This window comes from Ostrinia furnacalis, unplaced genomic scaffold, assembly GCF_004193835.3.
Source record: "Ostrinia furnacalis isolate ACB-3 unplaced genomic scaffold, ASM419383v2 OfSCF4694, whole genome shotgun sequence".
Lineage (NCBI taxonomy): Eukaryota > Metazoa > Arthropoda > Insecta > Lepidoptera > Crambidae > Ostrinia > Ostrinia furnacalis.
Window position 1 is genome coordinate 744585 of NW_021134933.1, and position 18202 is coordinate 762786.

Here is an 18202-nt window from a genome sequence, read left to right on the forward strand (position 1 = left end):
CTTTGATCTGAATAATTTTGAACTTTACTGACGAACAGTTAAAGATTATTTTCTCTAAGTCGAGATTATTCTGTAACATAGTTTCAAAAGGTAATATGTGCTCGCGATTCGTTGAAGGAATCAATTTGAAAACTGACGAACCTTTTCATTCCGTGACTGTACATAGGACAACGAACAAGACATAATACTAAAACAATCCATCAAGTACCTAGTTTACTAAGAAACATGTCTGACAGACAGACGCATGAGTGATGTAAGTTATTTTTTTAGCTAACGAAAACCTAGAAATTGTTTCAAGACTCAGTACTGTAAGGCTGAGTTGCACCACTAAAGTTTGACGGTAGCTTTAACGATAACCGGTGCTTTTTGTATGGAGTTCGACAGATTTGTCAAAGTTAAAGGGAGATGGTGCAACCCAGCCTAAGTAATCCTCCATAAAGTGTGTTCAAAACTGTTGCCGTTGTTGGACGCAAGATGCTGAACTTTATCAATCTGTTGCACCTGCCTGATCGCTATTACAATATTCAGCGAAGTTTTGATGCTGTAATTATAGATGTTCTGGACAAGAGAAAAACTATAAATGAAAAGTATTCTAAGTTAGGTACTTAAGATACTTATAGATATAAAAGTTATTTTTTTCATGCTTCAGACAACTTTATTAATCGGAAAACTCCTCTTGTCAATATTACATAAGTGCCATGAATTATGTGATGACAAATTAATGGATTATTTCAGAATTATTTGGTAGTGAGTTTCATTAGTCATTAAATATCCCGAACGGTATTAAAATTGAAGTCTTTGAAGACACATGTTACGTAAACTCTACATTATTATTTTTGTCAACGATTCAGCTCCATAGCCTAAAAATCTGACTCCAGAATTCAGTTTACATTCGTAGGAAAACCTTCAAATCAATTCTCATTTATAGAACTCAATCAATACTGAAATATACTATTTGTTTTAAAAACCTTTAAATTAGACCCCCAAACCTACCTGTGTTTGCATTACTGTCTCCCACACATCGGGTCTTCAAGTCTGCTCCGAAACACAGCAGGCATCAGCATCACAGCATGAAGTCGAACCTTAACTTAGAACTCCTCCTATATTCATCTGATTAAATACGTTGCGATTCCAATGACGGTTTAACTTTCCCCCGGGACAAACTTGACCTTCCTTCCTCCTTGGCTACACAGGAGTTGCAGCGCGGCAGCGGTGAGAATAGTCCCATCATCATCATTTCAGCCACAGGACGTCCACTGCTGAACATAGGCCTCCCCCAATGACTTCCACATCGCACGGTTGGTAGCGGCCTGCATCAAGCGCCTTCTTGCTACCTTTATCAGGTCGTCGGTCCACCTTGGGTGGACGTCGCACGCTGCGTTTTTCGGTACGTGGCTTCCATTCCAGAACCTTGTTGCCCCGCGTACTATGTGCCCTGCCCATCGCCACTTCAGCTTGCTAATCCGTCGGGCTATGTCAGTCATGACTTTAGTTCGTTTACAGATCTCCTAATTTCTGATTTGTCCCATGATCACAGCATGAAATAAGCCGAGCTATTCCAGCCAGTTTTTCCTGTTCCAACGTGTTATCGGCAGCGCGACTAACGACCGATGTCGGCGTCGCTTACTGAAATGTCACGATGATTTATCGTCTATACCAAATAGTCGACTGATATTTAGATATAGTTTTTAGGGTCGACCCCAACCATGAAGTTGTCTTGATACATCAATCTAGTTGAAGTTAGCCTTATCGCTTCGGTTACATGGTCGGTCGGTTACGAGCATTTTCGTACACAGCTTGCGNCATGATGTTATGTAAATTTGTACGCCGACCTTGGGCCAAACATAGTGATACCGACTTAATTTTTAACACCTGTAATATGTTATTTACCTATGTTCCACGAATAAACGAATTTGATTTGATTTGATTTGATTTGAAGCGCCGCAACAAACTCTCAAACGCATATAAATCTGAAGTCAGCACTGTCTGCCGGATTCAGATTTATATGCTCTATCATGTCATATTATGTCAATGTCACCCCTACCGTGCCGCTACCATATCTCAAGCACTGACTGAGTTAATCGCTAGAACTATAAAACACACAGAAACTACAGTGAATCGCCGACGGTCACGTACAATACAATAATAATTGTGTGATTAATTTCAACAAAGGCAAAAATTTACATTGAAATTCAAATGCCCTAACAAAGAGAAAGGATAGACGTAGTATTTAAAACTAATACTCTTAATTAGAAATAGGACTGAAAATTCTTGTTTACAAAACATTAGAGGTAATTTATTTCACTGAAGTCTAGTAAGTCGAGAAAGTGAATTATTCAGATGTTCGCAATTTATTTTCTTCTTTGGGCATTGCGTTCGGCCTATTAATGTCGAGTCGCTCGATTTTAACTGGCTGAGTATTAATGTAACTTGAGCGAGATTGATTTAGGAGACTTTGGAACGACCCTGAATTATTAAGCTCAAAGCTGGAACTATTATTGTTGGCGAGATTGATTTGGTATTTAACGAATCAAAAGCTAGAATGTTATTGTGTATTATTTAACGCGCCCTTCAATGTACAACTACTTGAGTAAAGTATTTTTGAAATAAGATAACCCTATTTTTGTGATGAAAGCTCATAAATAAGAAGAGTTAACTTTTTTCAATAAAAAAGTATGCTGTGACTAACCAAACACGAGATCAGCGTTTAGTTCAAGCCGTTGCATATTATATGTGAATTAAAAAATATAAACTAAAAAGCCAAATTTTGCTACGATTGCAAAATATTAACCAGAGTAAACATTTTAAAAACTATTTTTGGGGTTCTGCAGTAAAACGTGTTTAAGTCAGTGATTGATGACACTAAAAAGCTTATTTTAGCATGGATAAGCCTAAAACTAATCACGTGAAAAAAAAACGAGTAAGTATGTATAAATACATCTGAATATGGACAGGGCACCACTAGGTGGACCTATGCTATGATCTGGTGAAGGTCGCGGGAAGTGCCTGGATGCGGACAGCGCAGGACCGGTCGTTGAAATCCTTGGGGGAAGCCTTTGTCCAGCAGTGGACGTCATTCGGCTGAAACGAACGAAGTATGAATAGTAACTACGGAACCCTACGATAAGTACGACACACGCACTTGCCTGGTTTAAATTAATGATATACAGCATGTTACAAGCCACCGCACATAAATCCAACTGAGCAGGTGTATACTGTATACACGAGTCCATCGAAAAAACGACTAAGTATTTTTGTTTGTAACAATTGTTGTCGTAAGCAACAAATGTAATGCGGGATACATTTTAAAGGCACATATTTCATACTACCGAGCTTACATTTCTAATTTTAACGCGCAGGGCCAAATTTATGCGGCATACATGTGTTGCCGTACAGAAGTGTAATAACGTTCGGCATTCACCCGGCAAATATTTGTTTATTCAATAATACACACATACACAAGCTGATAGTATTGTCCATGTAAACAGCATTTGTGCGACTAAATCACATTTAATTCGGTCCCGAAATGTTTAGAACGATTTATGCATTAAACTACCAATTAGCTGGAGTTGGTTAGTTTAGCTTTATAATAATCTCGTACTTTGTGTAACAATTTCGTGTTTCATGTATATTTCGTTTTAAGGAGTGAATTTGCAGATACAACTTTATCCATGTGGACTGTGGAAAAATTAATGTAAATTAAAATATTTTTCCTTTCACATAGTCGATGTACCTATGTACAGCTAGATAAGTAGATGTACCTACGAGTAGTAAGTATAGGGCGACCGAGGAGAGTTGATGTTGCAACGCTGACTGCATTACAAATATGCTACATACTAAATCATTCATTAACAATTAATATTACCTACACACTCACGCAATTTTTCAAATAAATATCCATGACGAGCAACGCTTAATCTACGTGACGCTGCAACGTTGCAATGTCCCGCGCTATTCCACGCAATGTTAGTGCATTGACGTGACACGGGACATGTTGCTAGCCCGCTCCGGGACGAGTCCACATGCGACGTGACAATGTCGGGATACATCTCAGACTTTCCACGTTTTAACCGCACTAGTGTAAACTGGCAATTTTGCAAGCATATAAAGTAGAGATATAGGAATAATATTTACCGGTTTCGGTTACGGATATTATATTATTTCGGATATTTTCAGTTACAGATTAGCTCACAAATGTACAAGCAAATACTAGTTCACAATATTACCATATTAATGTGCCATTATCGTGCTCAAAACTTATTACTTGCCTAATGCATTGTCACCCATACATTGTCAGGAACAATACTGTACATGAGAACTATAAACTATAATTTATTTACAATAGAGTGAGCCCCATTGTGCGGTCGACCCACGTTCCATCACTCTGGGACCTCATTCGCATAAATTCCAGCGGGAAGTATGCATCCCAGGTAATGCACAAGTTTCTTGGCTGGGAAGGGAAATTCTTACACCTCACCTACTTTCGAGGAAAATCTTGGAACTAATTTCATGAACTAATAAAGCAAATACCTGGCGCAGACGGCGTTATTCGATTTACGTCAAACGACCTTGCCGTAACAAAGATCAAGTGAACCTAACAAAGGTGAGACGACGGTAATAATTGGTAAGTTATTTTAAGAAATTGTTTGAACTCGTCTAATTGTGTAGTAGATATGTTACGGTTAATGTGATAAATTGAAAATTATTAATAATAACCGGTTATTATGAATAATTACCGACAGTCGCGGTAAAAGTGATAAATTAATCACATTTAACAGTGATTATTTAATAATTCAACCTTAGTACTAAGAAATTTCATAAAAGAGAACAACATCTTGTGTACGTGCACGTGTACAGCCAAACTTTTGAACGTTTTGATGTCATATTATTAATATAATTTGGCATAGTGAGTTTGGAATGTTTCTTGCATAATATTACTTTTCCATGATGCCTATAACATAATGTTTTGATTTAAAGTGAAAAACAGGTTAAGGTGCGGCAAGGGTTGCCCTTGGGCCACCCCTAAGCCGCCTATTTAGTTTTATACACACATAAATGACCTCATATTAATCACATTTACCAAATCATGCGGTGATTATTCATAATAACCGGCGATTATTCATAATTTTCACATTTATCACTTTGACCGTAACAGATATACCAAATAGTTTATTAAAATCAGCTTGAACACAAACTTTTTGATTGATAATTTTGTCAATCGATATCTGTAGTCCGCTCCAATGCAATTTTCTAAACACTGCACGATTTGAAACTCAAATTACTCGAACCATAGAAAATTTGATGGTAGTTAGTCAACCTTTTGATTTGCAGATTACTGAAGCCTAACGGTGCTTATATCCACGCAGCTTATACCACACTGCACACATTTTATATTCTACTGGTTTATCCAAGATTGCGAGTGAGGTTGTTGTTTTTCAATAAACACTACGGTTTTATCTGTCGGACTTATCAGCTACCAAAGTATACGTTTTAAATAGATTATCTAGCTAAGTCATTATTTACCGAATAAATATTAATTTCTTACACAATTGATTACGTTTTAGATTGAAATTTCCCAGAAGTCTGTCTGAATAAATAATGTTTAGATAAAAAGACAAATAAAATATCTCATTACAAATACTTGTCAGCTTATTGGAAAAGTCCGAAGCGTCTGACAAATGAAGAAAAATGTAAAATTATATCTTAAGCCGGGGCCTATTCAGGATTCAATTTATTATTTGGTATCGCGAATCGGGGGGAGGCTCCCATCAAAATTTCGTAAGCAACTGATGCCTCAAGGAAACAAATTTGTCATCCCCAACAGCTTTTGTTTCGTTAAAGCAATATTGCGATTCAATTAATGATGTCGATATTTCACCGTCAGCCTATCTTGTTGTGATAAATCTCCGTAACATTTGACTTTTCGTCCGTTCATTAGTCAACCTAAATATTTTGTGTCGAATGCTTTGTGTAAATACAGCTCCTTTTTGAATCCCTGAATCAATCACTGAGCTGTAGAGTTTTATTTGATTGTTCTGATTTTTATGAGAGATGGTGATTTTTTTAATACTTTCATCCGAGTACTTTGAAAACGACTTATTTCAAATGTGGACAGTTTTGAAAGCAGTCAAAACTGCTTTCAAAACTGTAATGTAACAAATTGAAGAAACTCAATATCTTATATATGTTCGCCAATTCCCACTGTAGAGGTATTGCGTGAATAGGTGTTGCTTAAGTACCTATACGGAAAAGGTAAGATATTTCAGAATTCTCCAAAAAATATTAGCAGTAACATCGCAAAAGTTTTATCCACTTTATGGAAAACTCTCGACACTTAAATCCTTGAGAACAGCGCAATCTGCATGGGAATGTCGACAAGCGTTCGTAAACATGTACACAACGGAAGCATCTAGTTTTTTGTCTTCGGGAAGTATCAGGAAAACATAAAGTGAACTTGTAAATCGATGACCGAATTGGCGGACGTCCAGACCCCTTACCAATACAGGACATTACAAAAATCTGTTGTTGGACCATTTGGCAGAATCCACGGCGGCAGAATCACGTACTAACTTTATTTTAAAGATTTCCTATAAACGCCTAGGCTGGAGCCGTTTTGGATACAAACACCCGTTTAAAAACAATATGCGGGAAGCGTGAATAAATATGTAGCTCGTTCTTTTCTTCAAGGCATGGGAGATTTTTCTACTTCATTTGATAAAGCTAGGGAATTAAGTGCTTTTCAGGCGAATTTTCCTTTGTACTTATAGGTTATATTGCGATTCAAATACAATACTTATGTAATTTAAAATATTTTACAAATGAGTTTTATTAAAATTGCGAAAAACTTATACCATTTTCCAGATCATTCAAAACATTAGCAATATTTTAATGTACAACCACGGTACAACTTAACACGTTAAGTGTCAAATTCACAACAAATTGAACTCATTGAAAAACTTGTCCCACCTGAACAATTCACCCCAACATCCTAAAACTAAACTAATTCATAACTACCCACAAACAATACGTCAGCGAGTTCTGGCCAGCAGGGCTACTCCGAAACACCGTTTACGTAGTTTCGCATATATCTGTCATTGTCGCACATGCTGGTATCTCGCTTTGTGTGAGAAGGGTGGAAACATTCGAACTTCGGATTACGTTATTAGGAGTAGCCCCGCACGTACAGATTGCCGGGGGCACGGGCGCGACGATTTGCTCGGCGCGTGAGGAGACTCGCGTATCGATAATGGGAACTATTACATATCGGGTTAGGTACAGTCAGCATCAAATAGTTTGTGACACCCAAAGTAGCCAAAAAGTTTGCAACACTCCTTTGTTTTACAAATTGTGTTGTCAATTTTTCGGCCACTTTGGATGTCACGAACTTATTTGACGCTGACGGTAAAGTTGAGTACAGTCGGTACATCAGACTACATTGTTTAGCTCTACATAAGATGCAAGAGTGTTTAGTTTAGTGACGTTCTTCCTGGTCTATAAAATAATCTGAAACGATTGATACAAGTGAGAGTTAGTTTTGACTCCTCATTTTTCATTCATTTATCATTTGATCGCGACGTGTGACAAAGGCAATAAATAGAGCTTTATGGTTAAACGGTGCAGCCGGCGTTCTACATAATAATATATCCTGCGTATCTAACCCATTAAAGGTAAAGTGTTTGTAACGACGCCGAAAGAAGATTATATTCAGTGCCAAGAGTTAACCACTCTAATGACTGATCAGTTAGTTAGACCATCGGAATATTCAAGAGTATTTTCTCCATGTATATTCCCAACATAATTATTAATGTTCTATACTCAAGCATATTACTTCATTATTTCAACCTAAGTAGGTACGTACCGAAGTACAAATTGTATTCATAATAACGAAACTGAAAAGTTTGCAAATGCAACAGATATAACAGTTATTTGCCGCCATTAAATTCGTGTTAGCGCACGCGGAGCCTGAATGCTGGAATATTTCGGGGCGAATTAGCCCGAGCGAAACCCGAGCGACAAATAATCTGACGAACGGCATGTGATTTCAAAATAGCACAACTCGTTTACTATTTATAAGAATATTTGAAATTTAATAACAAACTAAACTTACAAATTGTCGTTTTGTGATGACAGTGCATGCAGTGTGACATAGTAAGGCATAGTTCGAGATATCGCACTGTCATTGCAAATGGATGAAATATTGTCAACGCAGAGTTCTTTTATGAAGCACTTGCCATGCATCTCACCTTGGATAGTTATCAAAGCATTGGTAACTTCAAAAGTAAGTTTGAGAACACGTATGTCTTTCCAAACTTACCCAAATATAAATAAAGTAGGTCAGGAATGTTACAGTGTAAGTACCCGATAAATTAATTTATTTTGCACAAAACATCAACAAGTAAAAGTCACCCTTCCGATACTGATATGTCACTCACGCGTTTTTACGATGTCGTAATATGGCCTTACGTTGTCCTGTTAGAGACTGGAACCTTCAGTTTAAATAAATAATAAAAATGGTCTACCTACACCTGGTGCGTAAGTAAAAAGTAGGTTAGTTTTTCGTAATATTCATACTAAGCAAAAAGTCTTTAGAGAAATGTACAACATCAGTGAAAATTATGAATTACTTAAAATTAAAGTTTAAATTGAATTAAAAAGTATGCATGAGAATGAAGCAATTGTGCCGCCAGTTAAAAACAATTTTAAAGGCAATCTTGAACTGGTATAACAGCATGACAAGAAACAACTTCATATAAAAAATCAGTGCGGGCATCTCAGTAAATCCATTGCAGACGTTGCAATAAGCGTTGAGTACTAAATTCCCCGTCTCGGCCTGAAGCTAATGGTGCGTGGGGAAATTGCATAACTTATAGCAATTTTCCCGCTCTCCCCACTTCCCCGTCTCCCCACTTCCCAGCTCCTTGCTTGCAGGAGACGCATCATTTGCGAAGCCGTCGACTCGGCGTTCACGTCTGAGGCAATTATCAAAGTAGCCAGTCACACCGCCTAGCCATCTTGAGTCTTGGGTCTGCAACGTTCATGATATTCTTAATAATTTTAAACGCCTACCTAAATTACCTGTCCTGTAAGATAATTGTTTTCTGAGACCCATATTTATTAACTTGCTCTACAGGTAAAATGTTCGTGTAATATTTTCAGTGTCCTACAAAATAGGACTAAACTTAAGTTCAACTAAATTAGCTTGAAATATGTACGAGTAATTGCTTATATAATTTTACGTCTTTTTCAACTTAATTATACTTAATTAGAATAACCTTTGAGTAAAGCCTCGTTTAAAATCGATAAGAAGAAGCGTACATACCAATGTTTTACATTTACGCCCGTATTCACAAACGATGCTTGTATAAGTGAAGCAGCAAATTGAACGCACAGCGTTGAATAAAGCTCTGTGATTGTTTCGTGTGTCACCCTGTGCGTCCACGAGCACTGTGAGACGTTAAATTGATGTTGTCTTTCATCAAAGGTAGCATCTACTTTCTGTTTGTTTTTACAATTTATTAGCTACTTCTAAGCCAACATTATTCCGCTTTATCGTCGCCCGGTAGTAATTAAGGGGACGAGGCCGTAAAGAAAATACACTTCAGGCGTTTTATAGAAGGGGCCAGGTGTCACGGCGTTGAATTATTAATGAGACATGCATGTTTGGACACAAGGTTATTACACCGCAAGGCGATGCACTAGAAGTATACCTAATTTGATGCTTTATAAGTAATTGCTTAATACATAAACAATACCATTATTTGCAGTCAAAAGTCAGAAGTAAATGTCGTAAGAAAAACTTTTTGGAAAGGTCTTTTCTTGAAATGATCGTACAACATCAAAAACACCCATTTTGTACCTTTCTCTTGGAATTTCAAACAACTAAGATAAGACCTTAATTGTACTATTAAAGCTATTTATGTTTCTTATGACTACCACTTTTATGCCATGTTCAATAAAGGCTATTTATGTATTTATTTTATGTTATACTGAATCAATTTATTAAATAATAACAATAAAATTCTATAGTTCGCGTTCAATAAAGTTGATATTCGCACAACAATGTGACCATATTTTAATCCGCGTGGCATTTTCCACATCGTGTGGCGAAACAAATTCGGTTTAGTGGGTGTTACGGTATAATATGGTGCATTTTTAAACAGCAAGTGATGAGAGTTTCCACAGCAGCTTTATTTAACTCACGTCAGTTTGATACACGATTTTCGCCGGTGTGACCTAGTGAATAAACAATAGGATATGGACAGTAACGTCAGTAACGTTGATAGATTTTTGACACCAAAAAGTACATTTTGAGCCAGAATTTTACTCTATTAAGGCCGATTTACACGTACCTAACTAATTTTAAAACTTAATTTTAAGTTATTAAATTGCATGCAAACAACTTGCTAACAAAAAATCTCAAAATTGTGTTAACTTACCACTTGATACGTGTAAATCACCCTTTTAACTCAAGTTCCAAATAGTGTTTGATTTATGAAGCTTGATATTAATATTTCTACCTTAACATTTTACTCAAAATATACAGGTTTTGAAATGAAATAAAGTAGGTATTAGATATAGTACCTAATCGTAAGTTTCAGAAGTTTCAGCGAGAGTACACTACTAGCAAGCATACTTAAAGCGTGGTTTCAAGTTGACTTTTCAGCTTTCAGCTTGCACTATGTTTTTTAGTTCGTGTCTTCTTAAGAATTTGTCAAAATCTAACGTTGATTTAGATAACAGACTTCAACATTCTTTTGTAGGCAAATGCATTTTCATCTGTTTCTATATGAGATTGTTTTCACATATTCAACATATACATCCAGTCCTACCATACCCCATATGAGACATTTATTTTTTAAACTTTGGTTTTGTGTCAGTGATAAATCTTCATAAAATGTCATATGTTACGTCGCTGTCGGTTCAGAAGAAGCAATCATTAATCACGTTTCATTGTTTTGGACGTAAAAATACGGGAGCTCGGTACTGAATGGCAGGAATTAAGGGCAAGGGCAAAAATGACGTAGTACCTACAACATGTGGATATTACAATACATTACAGAACAGTATGTGCAGAATTTTCAGCTCTTGGAGGTAAGTTAAAGATCAGAACTAACATTAATGTAAACGACAGCCTATACTGCGCTTTTTTTTTAGAATGTTTTTGGAATAAACAAATGAAATGAAATGAAAAATTAATATCTGGGGGCGTAGTGTGTTTACGTCAAACGCATTCGATGTCGACTGCTTAATAAAAAGTAAAAAAAGTAAAACCCAACTACGACAAAAAACGACGCTGAAAAAGTATAAAACAAGATTTTCAGAATACTGAACCTGAACAAAGTTGCTAAAGTAGTTGCATAGTAATTTTCATGTTTGGAAAACCGCAGTCACACGTTATCAAAGTGCTACGGTAGGTAGGTACGAGTATATGTAACGTGTGACTACGCCTTTCCAAGACCCTTCTAATGATTATGTCATTTGTCGAATTCTGATAAGTAGTTTAGAAGTTACGAGGGAACAAATGAACATACATACATACATACATACATACATACAGTATACATACATAGCCTGTCAAAATCATAACCCTCCTTTTGCTTTGCCGTAGTCAGGTAAAAAAGTCACATTAAATGTATGACGGAATTTACAGCGCCCCTAGCGGACTGTACTACTCTAAAATTATTGCACACTCAACAGTAATAGTCGTTTGATTTAATAAGAAGACGTGGCGTAAGCTCACAACCAAAAACAAGTATATTAAATCGGATTATAGTTAAATTATGTTTCAGTCTAATCCAAAATCTAATTTCAGTTCTTGCTGAAAATAACATCTGTGCAGCGAGGCCCAACTTTGCAACATGATTTCATTTTCACCCTATATAATTGGATTATCCCGGTTGTTCAGTATATCGCAAAGCCTGATGCATAGCCATGAATCTTGTCGTGTGAATAAATCCACGCTACTGCTTAGGGTGACCACATGGGATAAAAATTAAAAATACCTACACATTGTCCAACATTTGTAGAGACGGCACATCAGTCAAACACTGTGACATATGCAGTTCATCAGAACTATTTTATCAAGTTTATACATAGTTCTATCTAGATACTATTTTAAATTGTACCTAAAGTGGGTACCTAGTCAGCGTTAATGATTCGTAACACCCAAAGTAGCCAAAAAGTTCGTAATACGTCTTTGCCACGATTGGAATAAGGTTGTGTTATCATTTTTTGGCCACTTTGGGTGTGATGAACTATTTGACGTAATACTTTCAAATCAAATCAAAATCAAAATCATTTATTGCATAATGTAGGTACATAATATAAGTCACATAAAAAATTATATTGTTCAGCTACATCATACCATATCGGCATGCAACAGAATCAATTTTTCGTGATTCAAGAAATTATACAAAAGAATTAAATTAAATGTCACAATAATAATTAACTTTACGACCTATTTGAGTAATATTTTACATATTTTCATCGTGAGTTATTATTGTCTAGACTGGAACATAAACTAGAACACTCCTGTTTCAGTACTTCAGGTTTCTCGCCAATGTGCGTAGGAGTGTTTAAAAGCTAACTGTAGCACAAAATGAGATTCAACGCTTAAAAAAATATGATGATCATTATTGCAAATAGAAAATCCTTGGCTATTTTGACATAAACTTCATTAATTTATTTAACTGTAATAAGTGCAGTTATTACATAAATTATGGTTACCCTTGTTAAATGGGTTAGAGATATCCTACCCTCAGGCAACAATAGGCCATGGCGTAAAATCAAAGGCTAAATCTACATGATCTGTTATTCTAAATAACTGATGACAAAAATATCATTTTCGATAACATCAACCAACTCTTTAGGAGTATTTGTATTCATATTTTCGTGCGAGTATGTAGGTAGGATAATTAGAGAGACGCTTGCTTTAGTTTCAAAATAATTTTGTGCCTTCAAGATTTTATTATTGTTATGATTCCGAATTTAGATCTGAAAACCATGAATGTTTAAAGAACTTATACTGTACCTAGAACCAAACATAGTTCTACTTAGGAAACCTAACAAATCAGCTACGTATCCTATCAGCTAAGTATCATCTACCAAATCCTTGGCACATTAGTACCAATTTTGGAACTCAAACACGCAACGATATTCCTTTAAGATTCCAAGAATTTAATCAACATGCATATCTGTTTATAAAATGAATGTACGACTCTGTACCAGGCTTAATTAAATTTTCGGAAGTCTAGCGTGTGGTATTAATATTATCTGTACATAGTAAATTATGGTCCCATGGAAAATATACATATTTTTAAGATCTCATGTAGAGTTAACTTGTACCTGTTATAGTCTATCTATACCTTAATGGCGTATTATTTACTTTATACTCTCCCACAGGCCACAATGTGCCCTTAGAAACCATATAATAATATGGTTTTGATAACCTAGGACTAAGCACGTCTGCTACTTTGAATTTCATAAAAGTTTTGTTAGCTTACACATTTACTTCAAAACACTGTCAAAAATTACTAATAATTTTCTGCTTATTCAAATAACCAAACTTCGCCTACCTTCCTTACGAATGCGTATTCTACATCGCTTTGTGCGTACAATTGTCATCGATGTTCGCAGTGCGACAACCAGACAGGCGTTTCAACTGAAATGAATGTAACCATGGCCTGCAGTCGACAGCACATCAGCCTATACATTTTTGCTACAAAATAGGCTGTATTACAACGAGATAAGATTCCACCGTGTACAGCTTTATATGCTGTTGGCCGTGCATTCGAACGGCGCACGCTGAATTCTTAGTTTCGTGTCGGTAACAAGTTCGACGATTTCAAAGGCACGTCCAACAATTTGTATGTGCACGCCGCGCTCGTGAATACAGGGTGAATTAAGATGACGTAGATGGAATTAGTTTTGGGCACGTTTGCAAAATGAAATTATTTCGTGGCAAATGCGCTTTTATAAATCAGTGTTATAGTCCAAATTACCTAATGTGCCTTGTTGTGAAGCAATTGAATAAAAGGACGGACAAAAATTTACAAATTGTTTTGTTGGCTTTCTAAATGTGACGATAAATGACTATAGAAAACTTATCAACCAAATGCTCAGTCGATTGCGGCTTAGTGTAAGATCTTTTTTGTTACAAAGTAGCTCTACATAGCATGCCCCATTATACCGCTCGATGTGCTGTCATCTATTACTATGTATTTATTCATTCATTTGTCAGGGTATGATTATTCAGAATATCAACAAGAAATCTTGCGAATTTTTCGAGAAAATTTTCACCGTTCAAAAGCTTTAAGTTCTCTATCAAAGTCTTACGTATGCACCATCGGTATGCTCCATCGAACGCCACCCTGTATAAACGCATCCGATACTGCACCTGGTCCGCGAACTCGCTAACTTCCTCCCGCAAGTTTGCTTAAAGTATTACGTAATTTGAGGCGTCCGCAACCCCTCAACCTGCCAACCTGCCCGCATTATGTTTGTGAGCCTGATGATATCACCCCACAAACTTTTCGCCTCGTTATTCTCACAAAAATTATACTTACACTCGAGTACAAAAGAAATTGGAAGTGAAATTCGGAGTTGGAGTTAACTTAGTCGTATTCTTGCGCTCAAAGTTGCACACAGTTACTTTAGGAAATATCGAATAGTATTTCACAAAGGGGCTTCCGATAACTCACCGAAGCTCAGAAGTTGTTTTAGAATTTTTCCCTCGAAGTTGCTGTACGTACATCACTCAGTTGCTTTTCACTTTACAGGCGGTTATCGCTATAAAGTTGAAACTACACACTGGGTTTAATCTTCTTATACACTTTAATTTGAAAAAAATCTCTTTTAGATATTCGTTTTCAATAGAGACAACCTATAAATCGGCAAAAGTTATTATGTACACATACAGCAGATAGCAGCAGCAGAGCCATTTTTTGCTAGATGAGCTAATCATACCTGCTATACCTTTGTATTAATACTTACTAGCTTTCCGCCCGCGGCTTCGCCCGCGTGGAATTTTGTCTGTCACAGAAAAACTTTATCGCGCGCGTCCCTGTTTCAAAAACCGGGATAAAAACTATCCTATGTTCTTTCCCGGGACTCAAACTATCTCTATGCCAAATTTCATCAAAATCGGTTGCGAGGTTTAAGCGGGAAAGCGTAACAGACAGACAGACAGACAGACAGAGTTACTTTCGCATTTATAATATTAGTTGGGATTTCTCAAACAAAGAATCTCAATAAAGGATTATGTGTGCATTCAAAATATCCATTCTCTAAATCTAGATAAATTCCAGTCTTTTCGAGAACATTTTGCCAACAATCGAGCCAGCAAAAAAGAAAGACGAAGCAAAGCGTTGAAAGTGATTTATCCGTAGTTCACGCTCACCCCTTCAAACCTTTCAACCCTAAAAAGCTGATTGCATCAAATTAAAATTGGCTCAATAACCTGACTTTGCGATAGTTGCTCGAATGAAGCCAGTTTTTGAGGGTTAAAAAAGGACCTCTGCATGCAATCAGCTGAACTGATTAGCTCGCTTCGCGAATGACACGCGCGTTGCTTTATGCGCTCATGCAGCTTGTTAGTTTAAATTGGACGTTGCATCGAAATCGGATGTCGGTCGCGTGTTATTGTCAACAACATTTGACGGATTTTGTTGTATTTCAACTTTTCAGCGGTTTTATTTTATGGCTTTGACAATTTTAGCGCTCGTTTAAAATCAATTCGAACGAATAATTTTATTTTGTGTTAACCGAAAATTATTTTTTTGTTACGCATTCATTTGATGACAAATATTTCTCACTGTGATGACCAAGTCCATTTTAGGGTTTAATCTGGGTAGACACCCTATAAGTACTTTAACTTAGACTTGTTTTTCGTCTTATCTTAAACTCGACTCAAAATACAACAAACTTAAAATAAACCTCATTTTCCACGGTAATTTTCATTTTCTCGTTTTCAGCATGACAATGTTTTATTCAGGACTATCATTTTCGATTCATTGCACAGTATCTCTTGCAATAAAAACCATGACCTCATGATTAAACCCATAATCGAGTCCTACTTATTGCTGCCATAATGCAGGAAACGTGAATTAAGTACTACTCAAAGTATAAATTCCCTTTGTTAAACTTCTTTAATGAAATGGTAACGAGACTCTTCCATTATAAAGACCCAGTTAAGTTCGGATTTTATACCGGATATTTAATGCATTTGCTACACCGAGTTTATGAGCTACAGATTTTCTCATGAAACTTTTTAATATATGCAGTCATTTAATCACGTACTACTTCTTTGTATGTAACTTTGGACTGTCTGGAATGGATTGATTCCTTGAAATAAGACTGCGAAATTGAACCCTCGCAACTTTTGTGTTTCTTAAATTTTGTGTGGCGTAGGTAGAACAATGTACAATATTAGAAAATGATCTTAAAGTCCAATCACTCGTCAAAATTTTGACTGTGTCCTTCTTCTAAGTCTTAGGTTAGTATACTCGTATCTCTATACCAAAATTATTTTACATTGATTACATTCAGTCAGAAGGAGTTTCGCAATTATAATATTATGGGTATCTCTTCGAAAGTCTCCTCGCTTCCATCCTTCAGTGTACCATCGCCCCAACTCCGTTATCTTTTTTGAGAGACAACCGGAAAACTGCACTGGACAAAGCAACCCCGAAGTGAGATTATTGAGCCAATTTAATTTGAGCAGAATAAGCTTTTTGATGCTACTACTAATGAACCAGGGACGTGATTGTATTGTATTATTGTAGTCCGGGTTTCATTCTGGAACAAAGCAGAGGTGTTAATGTTATGTTGTTAGTGCTGTTTGTTGTTTGCTGCAGATTGTGATGGGACAAAAACAAAAGACCAAAGCGTGGTGGCTATGCTGTGTCGGTTTTGTCAGAATTGATAAGTTTTTTTTTTCACTTTGTGGGTAGGTATTACGTTTTAATTATGCAAAAAGAGGATGTTAACCTCTTTTTGGTGTCACGGCCAAACTACTGAACTAAACTGCTACAGAGATGGATTGGTCCTGAAAACAGAGAATAAGAGATATAAAAAGATATTTATTTGGATTTGACGATCATTTTTTTATTAAGTACGGCGTATATACGGTAAAGACTTTCAAATATGTAGTTCCTAAAATCACGTAATGATCGAGTACCAAATGGAACTTACCAGTACGTGGCAACGGCTTTTAAACAGGTATTGCTTATGCTACGAGCTTCGAGCTTGTATAACTTTCATGATGTTATGTAAGTAAATATAGTATGACTAGAGGTTTTTCTATAACAATTGTACCTACTAATCCTGAAATACATTTTCATGACACTTTTTCCAAGAGACGGAGGTTATTGCTATCACAAAATCAGTGTAACTCGATAACGAGTAACTTTAAAACATGCCCAGACACGCGGCCGGGTACTTACATTTTAACTTTCTCCATTTTTGTATTTGATGATGATAAAATAATCAGAAATTTGAATAAGCCATCGCTAGCAGTGTCTCTTGCATGCAAATTAAGCCCAGAACGAATCAAAATTCATCCTCCAAGTAATTGCACGAATAATCCAAGGAATGTTTTATTCATTATTTTGACCAAAAGTAACGAGCCCATTTAAAAATTAATAAATAAATAAAAACATTCACCTTCGCTTAATTGGACGCCTTTTTCATAAAATACGTAGCTTTTTCATTTTGTGTTTTGGTATTAAATATTTTAATTCCAAATAACACTTTTTTATTTCAGTCAAAGGCATCTGTTATTTTAACAATAAAAGTTAGTTTATGTATTACCAGTTTTTTGTTGGAAAAAAGTAAAATAATTTATGACCCATGCAATGGATTTATCTTCTTGTTAATTGTGTTACTTGGAACAATTTATTCAAATAAGTATGTATGCGGCCAATGTTTTTTCTTTCATTATGTTCCCCAGTTCAAACCCTTTGCCAGTCCCCGCCGATTTTCGCTCGTTAGGCCAAAAGAGCGCAGACTATACCTAAAACGATTCGACCCTGAAACATCGATCGACAGTTAATTGCCACTCAAAAACCCTATACAAAAACGGGTTAAAAAACCCTCAACGAGCTCCGGCTTCGATAAATCATGGCGTAGGTCGTTACGGCCCCCGCCCGCTGTCGACGCATCGCGAATCGCGTAAAAACATCCCAAATCTGTCTGGACCCACCCT